The 14,576-nt window shown below is 47.4% G+C and overlaps 1 protein-coding gene across 1 annotated transcript in view; it reads left to right on the forward strand.

Moving 5' to 3' along the window:
• LOC138510531 (zinc finger protein 587-like) overlaps positions 1 to 14,576 on the forward strand; it is a 304,358-nt gene that overhangs the window by 36,796 nt on the left and 252,986 nt on the right. The gene's annotated exons all lie outside the window — the stretch shown is intronic.

A 14,576-nucleotide genomic window follows, 5' to 3' on the forward strand; every position in this document is an offset into this window, starting at 1 on the left:
GCCAGGTTAGATAATTAGCTACGCAGTGTACAGCCAAATCATCATTTGTGTTTAAGCACAAATCTACTGCTTCTTGTGTAGTTCTAATGGTTCTTATTTGAAAAAGTGGCTTCTGGTACCTTTAACTTATACATAATGTGAACACAGCAGCAGAAAGTATATCATAGTCTCCATTACATTCTCACAAGCGGGCATTTATTAGAAGCTTCACTCTTACTTATGAAGCTGCTTGGCCAGTGGCAGTATGCCTTTTTGCATTTTCAGATAAAGTGCTCTTGAAAATTTGGGGGATAAAGCTTCCAAGTACTGCTCATAACTAAAGCGTTGTTTCTTCAATCAACCCCCCCCCCCCGAGATTAAAAGCATCTTTGATAAGCAGTTTGAAGCTACTGTCAATGTACTGTAGTGTAGTCCAGTCCAACATTCATTATGTCCCAGCATAAGAAATGCTTCCTTGATGTGTGTAACCCAAAGTACGGGCGTCCACCCTCTTGGGACAAAATATCCTCCAAGGTCAATCTGAAATTAAGCAGGCCAGGTACAGATCAAAGTCTGATCAAATAAAATTAAGGTTTAGATTTACAAATGTGCTTGACCCAGCTCTAAAAATACGGGAATATTAGGAGCATTTTTGTGGAGGCCTAACAAGCTTTTTACAAATTTGTTTTCACTAATCGTGAGTTCATGGCAATTGGTTCCAACCCACAGTTCTGCTCCATATAGAGCTGCTTGCCTAGCTTGGACGGAGTAGGCCTCTAACAAAACCTTCACTGGCCTATTGCCAAAAACACGGGCAAACTCAGCAAAATACCTGCTGTCTCGAACAAAAGTGAGGTTGGTCTTGGTAAGCTGGGCAGACCATTTACAGTTTGCAGAACATTTGACTCCTAAATAATAATATTTGTAAACTTGCTTGATTCCCCTTGGTTCTGGTTTTCTTGAAGGCCATAGCTTTCATTTTCTTTAATAGTAAGCCCATTGTCATATAATTCTTCAAAGGCTAACAACTGTTTTTTGAAGCCTATTCGTGATAAAGATAAAAGTGCTGCATCTTGACTGGGTTCTCAGAAGTCTCACAATCCTTTATTTTTAAGGGACAGGAAATGTCCCCAAAAGGGGGCAGGGTATGGGAGGTTATTTTCCCTGGCAGCTGTCCTGACTAGGGTTTCAGAGGTTTGGAGAGTTGGCTGGAATATCATTAGCAGTCGTTTGGGTGTTCTAATCTTCTCAGGGTATAGAATGGTATTCTCATTGCCTCCAAGCCCCATAATGTTATGGTATACACGCATTTCGCCGACCTATTTTTGGTCGTGGTACTTTTCATCGCCGGATTTTACATCGCCAGAAACCCCGTTTTTTATTTTTTTTATTTTGGGTGGTGTTTTGTTGGGGTTGGGGTATTATTATAATAGTAAGGGGGGGGTCTCGCGTGCCCCCCTACAGGGTTTCTGGCGATGTAAAATCCGGCGATGAAAAGTACCACGACCAAAAATAGGTCGGCGAAATCACGTAGAACCAATGTTATTACCCCTGTAGGAGGATGCTGTGGCTTTAAACTCTAAAACTTTGTGGATTTCTATTCCGAGGGAGATGATATTTTCTGAAGTTGTTAGGGGGCTGTGGAGGTTGGTATTTTCCTACGAGACCTCTCCCATGCTCTGATAATCCTCAAAATTAGAGTTGAGCTCTGCTTCTCCTTCTAAGTGATAAAGACATTTTTCTGGGTTCCTAGGCTCACGGGATAGGTTTTCTCTTGTTTGGGGACCTTTCCTTAATATTTCATAATTCAAGTACCCGACTATACCTCCTCTCTGAATCTTAATAGGGTTGTCAAAAAAATGCATGATTATAACTTGGATGTTTTGGCCACAGGCGAATAGTGGTAGGATTCTCAGCCCTTTTTTCCTGTTGCGGGTTCAAATATGCGATTAGATCAGGAGGGACATGTACCTGCAGGTCTAAGTAGAGGATTACTTTTTCTCTCCCCGGGATCTGGCAGTCCTAGGGACTCAGCAGTTCATAGCTATTGCTTTGAACAATCTTCCTAACCAGATAAATGGATTGGGAGGTTAGAGAAGTGAATGTGAGCCCCAACATGGTATTCCCTCCGTAGGGCTAACCATTGATTTCAAACGCAAGGTGTTCAGGGTCTTTGGAAGAGGTCTCATAATTTACTTTAATCCCTGAGCGAACTCCCTCTAGTAGTAGGTTAAGGGTCTTGAGTCAACCCCTTTTCAAAGGTGGTGATATTGGGGCTTGAAAGAGTCCTGGCCAGATCATACATTCTTGGGGTCCCCCAGCTTGTATCAACTGGGCAGGTAAGAGTCGGACACAATTGTGGCATTACTGATTGATACCGACTTTTATTAAAGAAATGAGGGTTTGGAAAATGCATACTTAGCCCTAATACTAAGAGGTGTTTCCCTGGCTCAAAGGAATCTAAGGGGTCCATCAAGATGTCAACTAAAAGCAAGTCCACTGTCGTGTCAAAACAAACTACTTCTAACCCTCACACTAATGACTAAGGATAAGGTGTAAAGGGGATTGTCTGTAGTTTCCGAGATTTGGTAGAAAAAGCAAAGTTTCAAAATGAAGCTGCCCAAAAGAAGATCCAAAACCAAAGTTCAGCCCTCCTGCTGACAGTTCTCAAGTCTCAAACAAATTACCACACACCCGGGGGATAGCTGTCTTCCCCTGGTTCACTCTCGGCTTCTTGTACAGTTCAACCACAGCTGGAGGGGGCGTCTCCCTTCCCCAGTCTTGTTTAAGCTTACAACACAGTTCATCATTTGGTGGGGGAATCTCTCCCTTCCCCAGCCTTCCTTAAGCTTATACCATACGGTGGTGGGTCCCTGACACTGGTTGGCAGATATGGTTTCCTTCTGCCAGACACTGTGACGAAGAAGAGTGGCTTCTCAGCGGGCTCCAGTTTGCTTCCACGTTCCTATGTCTCAGTTCTGCAGCTCCACATTTTGTGGTGTCTCTCGCCTTCTCTATTTGCAGCGGACTACACAGTACACAGTCCTTGACTCTTCCTCCCTCGAGGTGTCCTTCCGCCAAGTTCCTGGATACTCTGCAGGGCAGCATTCTCCTTGGCACGCCTCCCGAGTCTGTCCACCAGTCTTCTGCCTCTCTCTCAGGCCTTGGACCGGTCTGGGGCCTCTCGGTGCTTCCTGCGGTGTCTCTGCTCTCACGGTTCCTTCTTCATTTGTTCCACAACCCGCTCTTCTCATTCCTCTTTGGAGGACTCCCTCTTGTGTTGAGTTATTTGTTACTTTTTATACTGACTATGTCTTTGTCCAATACGGAAGAGCTAGAATGATTACTGCGGTTCGGTGAAGGGCTCTTCATTAATCCGCTCCTTTTCTTCGTGTTGGTCTTTTAAGGACCAGTGATTTTTATACATTCCCTATTCTTCTTTCTCACAGTATATCCTGGGTGACAATAATATTTAGGTCTAGTCTGCAGGATGTGATTGGCAAAGTAAAGAGGGACGAGCGCAGAAGGAGGTGTGTTGGTCCTAGGGACACTCGGGTAGGTAGAATCGATGTGACCATACCGTGTTCTTTCATGGTGTCCTCCCAGTATCCCAGAGGGGGAATCTCTCCCATGAGATCCACCTGTTGAGGGACTATCAGGTAGCAGCCTCACCTCCCTGGCCTCATGGGAAAGGACTCCCCCACCGGAGAAAGGATGACATCCAAGAGTTTGCCACAGTGGTGTGCAGATAACAGACGTAGGTCAATGTCCAACGCACGAGCAAACGCTTGAAAGAACCGTGCCTTGAATTGTGGTCCCGGTCCGAGACTATGGCAGAGGGCAACTCATTTAATTTGTGAATGTGTCTTATCTTTAGGGCTGCAGTTTGATTTGCAGGAGGAATACCCATGCCCGAAATAAAGTGCCCCATTTTAGTAAAGTAATCGACTACTACGAGTATAGTAGAACATACAAAGAGGACTCGGGCTACCGCTCCCTTTCGACACTTACAGGTGTATATCACCACACAATGAACAGATACTGCAATTTAATCTGAACATGCGTTACAATAGATCACCAATGTTGCGTTTTACAAATGGATTCTTTATTTTTTCTTGAGTTTTTTTATAAAAAAACTACCAAAGGCTGTTAACATATCTATACATGTGTTGCTAAAGTTAGACCACACAGTTTTCCTGGTGCCCACAATGGTTCATCATGTTATACAGTCATATCACATCACTTTGATATGTCTAAAACACTGTGAGAGGGTTAGTATTTTTGGTGGCTTAGAGTGTAGCATCAATAAACATACACCTATCAAGTCGACACATTTAGTGTTTCTAGCATGAACAAGGAGCCACTACTATTATTGTAGTTGTTGTTCTGATGCTTTCCTCAGGACTGGTGGAGAGAAGGGGGGGCTGTAGTTGATGTCTTGTACTGCCACGCCTGTTGTAGGATGGGGGTCTAAAAATAGGAACGATTAAAATTAAAACGTGGTGTGTCTATGCGACTATTTAGAAGCATGGGATGTGTTGGTTAATCGTACCTGTGCTTATTTCTTCTGTGCCTCGGGTCTGCGTGATTTCTCTTTTGGAGCTTTCAATGCGTCGTGGTTGGAGTTGTCATTGCCTCCATGTGATACAGATGACTCGTGTTGAAAGCCATTTCTTGGAGTCTGCAAGAAACGGTAACACTGCTTAGGGAAATTCCCTTCGTTTTTTCTTACAGCTAAGAACACGTGATTCACAATGTTATATTATGTGTGGGATCACCGGTTCTGCTTCTGTGCACTGGGTGTTGGGGCCCGTGCAATTATACTTTCTTGTGCCTATTGGGTCGCGTTATTTCTGCTTGTCTACTCTGGAAACCAGAGTCTTGCGTGGCGCCCTGTACGGCGCTGTTGGTGTTCTAAAGACTATACAGTTTGATCTGAGAGCAGATCTTACGTGTTACATTTCTCTTACATCAGCGCCCACCTAGGTGTGGTGGCTATGCAGTGCGATCTGGGTGCTGATCGATCCTTACCTGATGAAGTGTGTTTGATTCCGCGAGGAGCTGTTGACTGCCGTGGGGCCGTGTCACGTCCAGTGTGCATGCTTGTTGGCGGATACAGTCTCCCTGCCGTATTTATTGTTGATTGGATACCGCGGGTGGTTAGTGTTGTTGTTGGGCAACGGCACGTAGTGCGTGTGGGCGTCAGGATGACGTGGCTGCCCCTGATTTGATTGGGGTGGGGTGGGCGTGAAAGAGTGTATGACGCTGCTGTGGATCTCGGGCAGCAATTGCTTTACATAGTAAAAGATTGGGGACCCGTGTCTGCGATCATAATTTATAATTAAAGGGGCTAAGACTCTGTGTTTTTTCGGCGCACTCCGTGTTTCCCGTGAGGGAAACGCTGGCCGCACGTGTGTAGGGGAAGTACCCTAGTTGGAAGGAGCATGGTTGAGATTTTTTTACAAGTCACTTTCGACATACATAGTTTAGATATACCAATTTCGGATGTAGCAAATTCAAAAACAACCCATTGATTATTTTACCAATTGTTTATGTTTCAGTTTTGAAAAATTAGCAACCATTGGTTTGTCTTCTACTGAGTTCTTCAAACAAGATCTGTGTTCGCAGATCCGCTGCCTAATCTCACGTTTGCTCTTGACTATATATAATAAGTTGCAAGGGCACTTGATGGCGTAAAAACTGCATTTGGTGAGACAGTCAGTGAAGGTTTTGTGTTTCCACATTGTTCCGTTCAGTACGACTTCTTTTTGATCGTATGTGAGACGGCATACTGAACATTTCCCGCATCTGTAGTGTCCAACAACCGGTGGGAGGTGCCACAGATTGGTTTGGTTTCCTCTCTGGTTCCTCACCGGAGAGGAAAACCAAACCAATCTGTGGCACCTTCCACCGGTTGTTGGACACTACAGATGCGGGAAATGTTCAGTGTGTTCAGTGTGTTCAGTATGCAGTCTCACACAGGATCAAAAAGAAGTCGTACTGAATGGAACAACATGGAAATGCAAAACCTTCACTAACTGTCTCACCAAATGGAGTATTTACACCATCAAGTGCCCTTGCAATTTATTATATGTAGGCAAGAGCAAACGTGAGACTTAATGTTTCCATAGAGTGGAATATTTTCTTCTAAAAACTGAGAGCTGGACACCTCGCAACCCAATACCACCAGAACTCACCAGAGTTACCCTGTATCTAACATGTAGACTATCTTCTTAAAGATGTTAAGTAGTATATCTGGTCTTGTGTGTATAACGTGTATAACTAATATGCCAAGTACATCACCTGGTCTTTATGTGCACACTACGAATAACAAATGCACTCAAATACACGTTGTATAGAACTGATCCAGTTCAATTGGTAAATTAATCAAGGGGTTGTTTTTGAATTTGCTATATCCGAAATTGATATATCTAAACTATGTATGTCTGAAGGGCCTTGTAAAAACTCTCAACCATGCTCCTGCCAACTAGGGTAGTTCCCCTACACACGTGCGGCCAGCGGTCCCCTCACAGGAAACAGAGTGCTCCGAAAAATACGGAGTGTTAGCCCCCAATCTTTTACTATGTAAAGCAATTGCTGCCCGAGATCCACAGCGCCGGTGGCAGCGTCATACACTCTCTCACGCCTACCCCGCCCCAACCAAATCAGGGGCAACCACATCATCCTGACGCCCACACACACTACGTGCCATTGCCCAGCAACAACACTAACCAGCCGCGGTATCCAATCAACAATAAATATGGCAGTGAGATTATCCGCCAGCAAGCATACGCACTGGATGTGACCCGCCTCCACAGCAGTCAACAGCTCCTCGCGGAATCAAACACACTTCATCAGGTAAGCGCTGATACCAGACAGCTCTAGCACGATCGATCAGCACCCAGATTGCACTGCATAGCCACCCCACCTAGGTGGGCGCTGATGTAAGAGAAATGTAACACGTAAGATCTGCTCTCAGATCAAACTGTATAGTCTTTAGAACACCAACGTCGCCGTGCAGGGCGCCACGCAAAACTTTGGTTTCCAGAGTATATCAGCAGAAATAACACGACCCAATAGGCACAAGAAAGTATAATTGCATGGACCCCAACACCCAGTGCACCCAGTGTGATCCCACACATAATATAACATTGAGAATCACGTATTCTTAGCTGTAAGAAAAAACTAAGGGAATTTTCCCAAGCAGTGTTACCGTTTCTTTCAGACTCCAAGAAATGGCTTACAACACAAGTTATCTGTATCACATGGAGGTAATGACAGGTCCAACCACTGCGGATTGAAGGATCCAAAAGAGAAATCACGCAGACCCGAGGCACAGAAGAAATAAGTGCAGGTATGATAAACCCACACATCCCATGCTTCTAAATAGTCGCATAGACACGACAGGTTTTAATTTTAAACTTTCCTATTTTTAGACTCCCCATCCTACAACAGGTGTGGCAGTACAAGACACCAACTACAACCCCCCCTTCTCTCCATCAGTCCTGAGGAAAGCATCAGAACAACAACAACTACAATAATAGTAGTGACTCCTTGTTCATGCTAGAAACACTAAATGTGTCGACTTGATAGGTGTATGTTTATTGACGCTACACTCTAAGGGCCTCATTACACGGATTGCGGTAAGGGAATAACGATACCGGTAAGGGAATACCGGTATCGTTAAAAACCCTTGCCAATTACGACCCGGCCAACCGCTATTAGCGGCACCGCTAAGAACGGTGCCACTAATAGCGGTTAGTCCGCGTGCGCGCAACCCCTCATCCAGTAAATAGCGGCATGGCGCTATTAGCACACCATCTCAAGTCATGCGGACATGCTAATAGCGGCATTGAATAGCCCCAAAAAGCCCATACCGGCATGGCGTAAATACCGGCATCGCGAACCACCCGTTAAGAGAAATTAGCAGTGTTCCCACCTGCCACAGGTGGACACAATCAGCACAGGTGGAGTCAATGGAGACTGTGGCAGCACAAAAGGAGCACACCACACCCCTTCCCACACAAAGATGGTTCCAATACTAGCAGCATTACATGGGCTGGAGGACATGATTGCATTGCAGCACCAACAACAACAGGCAGCACAGAGGAGATGCAGGAGGAGGAGGAGGGCGAGACAGGCGCAGCAAGCCCCACCAGGGCACCTAGTAATACCACAGAGGCAGCCACCAATCCCCAGGATCCGAGCCAGTCCATTCAACCTAAGCCCTGAGCAGATACACACCCTGTACCGTCTGGACCGGGATGGCATCACCAGCATCGTGGACATGATGCATGACGACATTGTGAGCCTCATAGACATCCGAACTGCCATCCCCCCTCTACTGAAGGTGGTAACTGTGCTCCACTTCCTGGCCACAGGCACCTACCGGCATACAGTAGGGCAGATGCATGGCATCTCACAACTAGTATTCTCACGCACGCTGACCCAGGTGCTCGATGCCCTCCTGAAGCACACAAGTGAACACATATCCCTGCCACAGACTGCCCAGGAGATCTCCCACACCAAAGTTGGCTTCTATTCACTGGCAGGCATCCCAAGTTGCATCGAGGCCATCGACTGTACCCATGTGGAATTGGTGGTCCCACATCACAATGAAGCAGTATACCGAAACAGAAAGCAATTCCACTCCAATGTCTAAATGGTATGTGACTCAAACAAGATAATCACACATTGTTGTGCCCGATTTCCCAGATCAATCCATGATTCAATGGTCCTGCGGAACTCAACGATACCACGCTACATGGCGCGACAAGCCGGACAACGTTCGTGGCTACTTGGTGAGTAGCAGGGCAAGCACATGGCAGTGTGATGTGGGGTGGGATTTGGGGGGGAAGAGATGCATACTCCACTGGGTGTGCTTGGCGGGGGGGGGAGAGATGCATACTCCAACTGGGTGTGGACTGTTGTCCGTAGAACAAATGGACATACAGATGTACGCCAATGTCCACCAAGGCAGGCCACAATTGACCGGAAACAAAACCACATGCAATTTGAAGCTGCACAACATTGAAAACAATCCAAGATGCCAAACATGACACATCCATCCACATGCATATTGCACATCATACCACACCCCATATGACACAAATCTGCAACCTGGCGCCAATATGCGAATAGAAAATGTGCACTGCACAACATCACTACAGCTATGCGCGCCTGAGTGCATGCAGAGGGATCACCTCTAGCCATTGTACTGAACCACACCCCTACACCACTACTGGAGTGACGCTTCACAGCATGGCGACATCGATTTCAGAATGGCAGTACACTAGCAGTGTGGTACCAAATTTGCCTGGGCCCAGGAACACCTAAGACCTGTCCTCACCCAGGACATGGCAATAACTGCCGGAGGCATGCATGGTGCATGTCCACTTGCAGGGACTAGCTCACCTTCTCACATTGCAGTTACACAGATCGTCTCTATGCATGCTGGGATTCGTGGATGCCAGTCACAATGCAAAGTTGATTAGTGTGATATGTACAGGTTACACTTGAGGTGAACAGTAACAAGTCCCCATTGTTCCACCCATGCAGGTGATGCTGGCTATCCCCTGAAGAGGTGGCTCCTTACCCCTGTACGGAACCCACAGAACAGGCACGAAGAGGAATACAATCGTGCACATACCCGTACCCGTGTTGTGATTGAACAGACATTTGGCCTTTTGAAGACACGGTTCCGGTGCCTAAGCAGGTCGGGTGGGGCTCTCCTGTACGGCCATGAGAAGGTGGCCAAGATCACCATGGCATGTGTCATGCTGCACAATATGTGTATCAGACGGAATGTGCCACTGCCCCCTGATGTTGAAATGCAACCACCCGATGAGGATGATGGGGATGAGGAGGGAGGGGACGGGGCTGCAGGTCATGCAAGAGGCGATGCCTAGGAGGGACGCGATGTGCGTCAGCATCTGATCAACCAAATATTCTGAATCGCATGGTTCAACTCTGTTGGACGGATGTGGGTATTAGTGCACTGGTGTTTGTGGTGAAGCGCACAATGGGCCCTGTCCCCCAATAAAGTTCACATACACGATGAAGTCCAAGCCTGTGTTTTAACTTGTCACCAGTGTATTAAACATATTTTGAGAAGAAAAAGTGCATGGCCCCAACTATGCAACCACCCTTTCCCACTTCCCCCCACAACACTCCCAAAACACCCTTCACCCCTCCCCCACAACACTCCCAAAACACCATTTCCCCCCTCCCCCACAACACTCCCCAAACACCCTTTCTCCCCTCCCCCCACAACACCCCCATGTGTGGCTGGTACAACATTGCTGTCCTGCTGTACATGTGCCAGCTACATCTTGCTGGCCCTACTTCCCATCCCCACCACCACCATTAGGAGGTTGGGAGGGTGTGCGCCTCGTGGTGCGCAAGGAGCGGCGGCGGGGGCTCGTCTACCTCGAGCTTGCAGAGGAGGAGGTGCCTGGTTGTTCCTGTGGTGGTGGGGGGTACTGTCGGTCCATAGCGTCCGCTATGCGGGTGAGGACCTGCCTCAGTTGTGCCATCTCCTCACAGAGCCTGTTGGTGCAGACTTCCATGCCCTGTCTCGTCTGCCTTGCATTCTCCATTAACACCTCCCTCAGATTGGCTGCCTCATCTACATGCTGGCCAACCAGCACTGTGATCTCCTCCTGCCGCTGTCTGATGATGGCCAGGTCATGGCCACTGTGTCCTGCTCGTGGGGTGGGTGCCGCACCTTGATCTATGGCTCGGCCATCAGGTGAGGGCAGCTGTGGACTCCATCTCCCTGCCATGGTTCGTCGCCAGACTGGCCATGGCTGCTGGATCGTGACGTTGGCCGTGGGCTTGCTTCTCTGGATTGGGTCGGGCTGGGGGTGTGCATTTGCATGGGCAAGTCACAGGTCTCCTCCACGTCGGACATCGGCGCGGTGGCTGCTGCCTCACTGGTCGAACTGTTGGCAGCAGACAGTGGGCCCTCCATGGGTGTTTCCTGTGTTGGGGGGATCACTGCAGTGGGTGCAGCAATTGTTGTAGCCGTAGCTTCACGTCTTGGTGATGTGGGTGGCTTGCTTTGATTGCCCCTCTGCAGGAGTGCACTCCTCCCTGTGCCCCTTGATGTGCCAGCAGTGTTCCCTGGCTACTGTGCCCTGGCTTGTTTCTTGGCAGGGGGAGCCTGTGTTGCAGTGTCCGGCTCATCGCTGTCGGTCTGTGAGCCTGTGGGGGACAAAGAGGGGGATGGTATTGGTGATGGATCAACGTGCTTCATGCAGATGTTGTTCATCATGCTGTTCTTTGCATTGGGACTTCATTAGTGGGCATTCAGGTCATGGGACTGTCGGGTGGGTCATTCATGCATGGGTCTGGGTGGCACGTGTCTGTGGTGATGCGTGCATGTGTGTGTGTTGGGGTGTGACACTCAATGGGCAGGGTTGTGTGCATGTATGTTTGTGGCCGCATCCATGAGCTCATTCTGAGCTCACAATTGGGGGGTGCCTCACCTTTTCACAGTGCATCGTTTTATGTGGACACTCGCCTCCATCTGATGTTGTGGGCGCATCACGCCCCATGTCGCCAACTGCCTCTATGCATTCAACGCCAATTGTGCTCGCGCAGGTCTCTTCCCACTCCCTCAGTTTGGTGGGTGAATCTCCGCCACCTCCTGTGGCCATGGCCATGTTCCGATTTGCAGCCAGTATACTGCGGACCCGGAGGCGGAGATCGTCCCACCGCTTCTTGCAGTCTTTCACAGTGCAGGTGGTGGTGCCCACCGCACTGACTTTCTGGGCCACCTCTGCCCAGATGGCCTTTTTTTTAATCAGGGTCTCACGCCGCATGTCATTCACGAAGACCACATTTGCATTTGCAGCAAGCGTCTCCGTGAGCATGATGAGCTCCTCATTTGTACATTTCTCTTTCCGCTGCCGATCCGCACCTTTCTTAATCGCCTTGGGCATTGTCAGGGGATCCTTGATGGTTTGGTATGGCACTGGTGTGGAAGCACATCCTGGGGGCAGAGGATGGCAATGGATTGTGTTTTTAAAGATGGCCACCGTGCTCTTTCCCGTTCCTGTGCGATGACGCTATTTCCGTTTCCTCAATTTTACGGTGACCGCCAATTGCGGTCACCGCCAATTGCGGTGACCGCTATTTGTGTGTTGCTGGAGGTCGGAATTGCTGTCCGCGCTTTCGTCGGTGCCGCTAAGGGTCTTTAGGGGTCTTTAACGGCATGGCGGTAGGATCATTACCGGCATGGCGCTATGCTCGTGTCCGCGTACTGGCACGCAATTAGCGGCCTCTTGCCAAGGCGGACACATTAATAGCTCTTACCGCAATCTGTGTAATGAGGCCCTAAATCACTAAAAATACTAACCCTCTCACAGTGTTTTAGACCTATCAAAGTGACGTGATATGATTGTATAACATGATGAACCATTGTGGGCACCAGGAAAACCGTGTGGTCTAACTTTAGCAACACATGTATAGATATGTTAATAGCCTTTAGTAGGTTTTTATTAAAAAAAACTCAAGAAAAAATAATCTGTTGTGTCAAAAGGGAGGGGGTAGCCTGAGTCCTCTTTGTATGTTCTGTTAGGTTACCCTCATGAAACAGGCCCCCCTACAACAAAAAAGAGGGTCCCAACACACACCCCAGTATAAACACTATGAGTATAGTAGTGCATGTGTGGTCTTTGGGTAGTTCAACAATGAAGTCGCAACTCGGTGTGTCAAGGACCAGCGGGGTACAGGGAAGGGGTGCAAGAGCCCCAACATAATCTCTGGTTTGTCTGATAAGCCTTGACCATCAACACCATCTTTGGAGCAATTAAGAGGTCTTTCGTATACTTGAATGCCCAGTGGTTTTATTTTCATGATGCAACTGCAGTGCCTTCTACCGTACTTGTGCAGATGGAAGCACAATCCGTCTTGAAAGTAGGGAATCCCCTGTTAGAATTGCAGAGTGCACCATTGTGGGTGGTTTTCCTGTTCCTTGCCCCATCTTTTCAGGTCTTGAATATCAGAGCAAGACGCCTTACAGTTGCCCCTGCAACGTCCACAAGAGGCTGCAATAGGCATAAAATACAAGATTAGAGCACAGCTTCAAGAATGGCTGCTTAGGTGCTGAGCTCCTGTACCAACTGTAGATATTTGAATATTATCCATCTTCATTATGGCTGAGGAATCACTTGTGATTAAAACTGTTCAACCAGCCAAAAGGCAGAAAGGAGAGGAGGAGGGACGTGATGACAAGATCTTGGACATGCTTCACAGATTGATGGCTGAAATGTCTGACATCAAGGCAAAGCTGATCACCTCTGAAGAGAGATACTTGGACCTTACCTCAAAGGTAGTTTCTATGGAGAAACACCTTACAACAGTGGACGACCAGGTTACTCGTTTGGCGGATCGAGTCAGACATCTGGAAGGTGTGAATGAGAAATTGTCATCAAAACTTTCTGAGCAAGAACATTTTTCAAGGCGCAACAATGTGAGGATTGCTGGTTTTCCTGAAAATGCTGAGCATGGTAATCCTATCGCATTCCTGGAGAAAGCACTTGTTTCCATGCTGAATTTGGACCCGAAGCAGCCATTGGAAATTGAGAGGGCACACAGGTCGCTTGGTCAGAAGCCCGCCCTGGGCCAGAGACCTAGACATTTTATTGTAAAGTTTCTGAGATACCCAACAAGAGAGCTCATTCTGAGAAAATCCAGTGAAAATGGTGATCTTGCCTCGGGAGGACACAAAATAATGATTTTTGCTGATTTGAGTAAAAACATTATGGAGAAAAGGAGATGCTTCCAAGTAGCTAAGGAGAAAGCAAGAAGCAAACATCTTAAATACTATATGATCTACCCTGCAATACTCCGTATTGTGGTTGAAGGCAGAGTACATTCATTTATGGATTGCAGGCAAGCTGAAGCCTTTTTAACTGACCTGGATGTGGAACCTATGGAAGCAAGTACTGCACCTACTTCTCAAAAATCTACGCAACAACAGAAAAAGAAAAGGGATAAATAATAGTACTGAATTGCGCTTGTTTGTTTTATTTATTGTTGTGTGGCATTTATTTTTATTTTTACTTATACTGTAATATTTCTCTCAGAAATCTATGTTTTTTTTTTTTTAATGTCAAACCGTTAGTTTAAAACGGTTTCTTTTTCTCAAGCACTGTTGTAAATTCGGCATGGCCATGGGAATCTGTTAGAAGAAGGTATCTTCTGTGTTTACTTGTAAGCGTGCCGTACGTGATGCGGTGCATGGCGTACTACGCATTGCTTACGGAGGCCTGGCGAGTGGATTGCGAGGAAGGGCCGGTCTTCAGCAATTGGAAGTAATGTAATTGGCCGTGACGGTGATGGACAAAGGGATGTGAACTTGGATGATCTCTAGGGTGCATGGTCAAGCGGATTTTTTTCCTGTGATGAGCGGCTCTGACGGAAACAGTGATTTTCGATGTCGGGAAAAAGGTATGACTGAGTCTCTCAATTGATATGTATATGGAGCTGTTTACCGGTCCTTGGGGGCTGCTCATATCGCACAGCACCATCGTCTCACTTGTGCTGACACTGAGTTTTTTTTTACTCATTTGTATCTCACGCAGCCTTCC

The sequence above is a fragment of the Ambystoma mexicanum genome, chromosome 6p (genome assembly GCF_040938575.1).
Source record: "Ambystoma mexicanum isolate Mex_15411 chromosome 6p, UKY_AmexF1_1, whole genome shotgun sequence".
In the NCBI taxonomy this organism is placed as follows: domain Eukaryota; kingdom Metazoa; phylum Chordata; class Amphibia; order Caudata; family Ambystomatidae; genus Ambystoma; species Ambystoma mexicanum.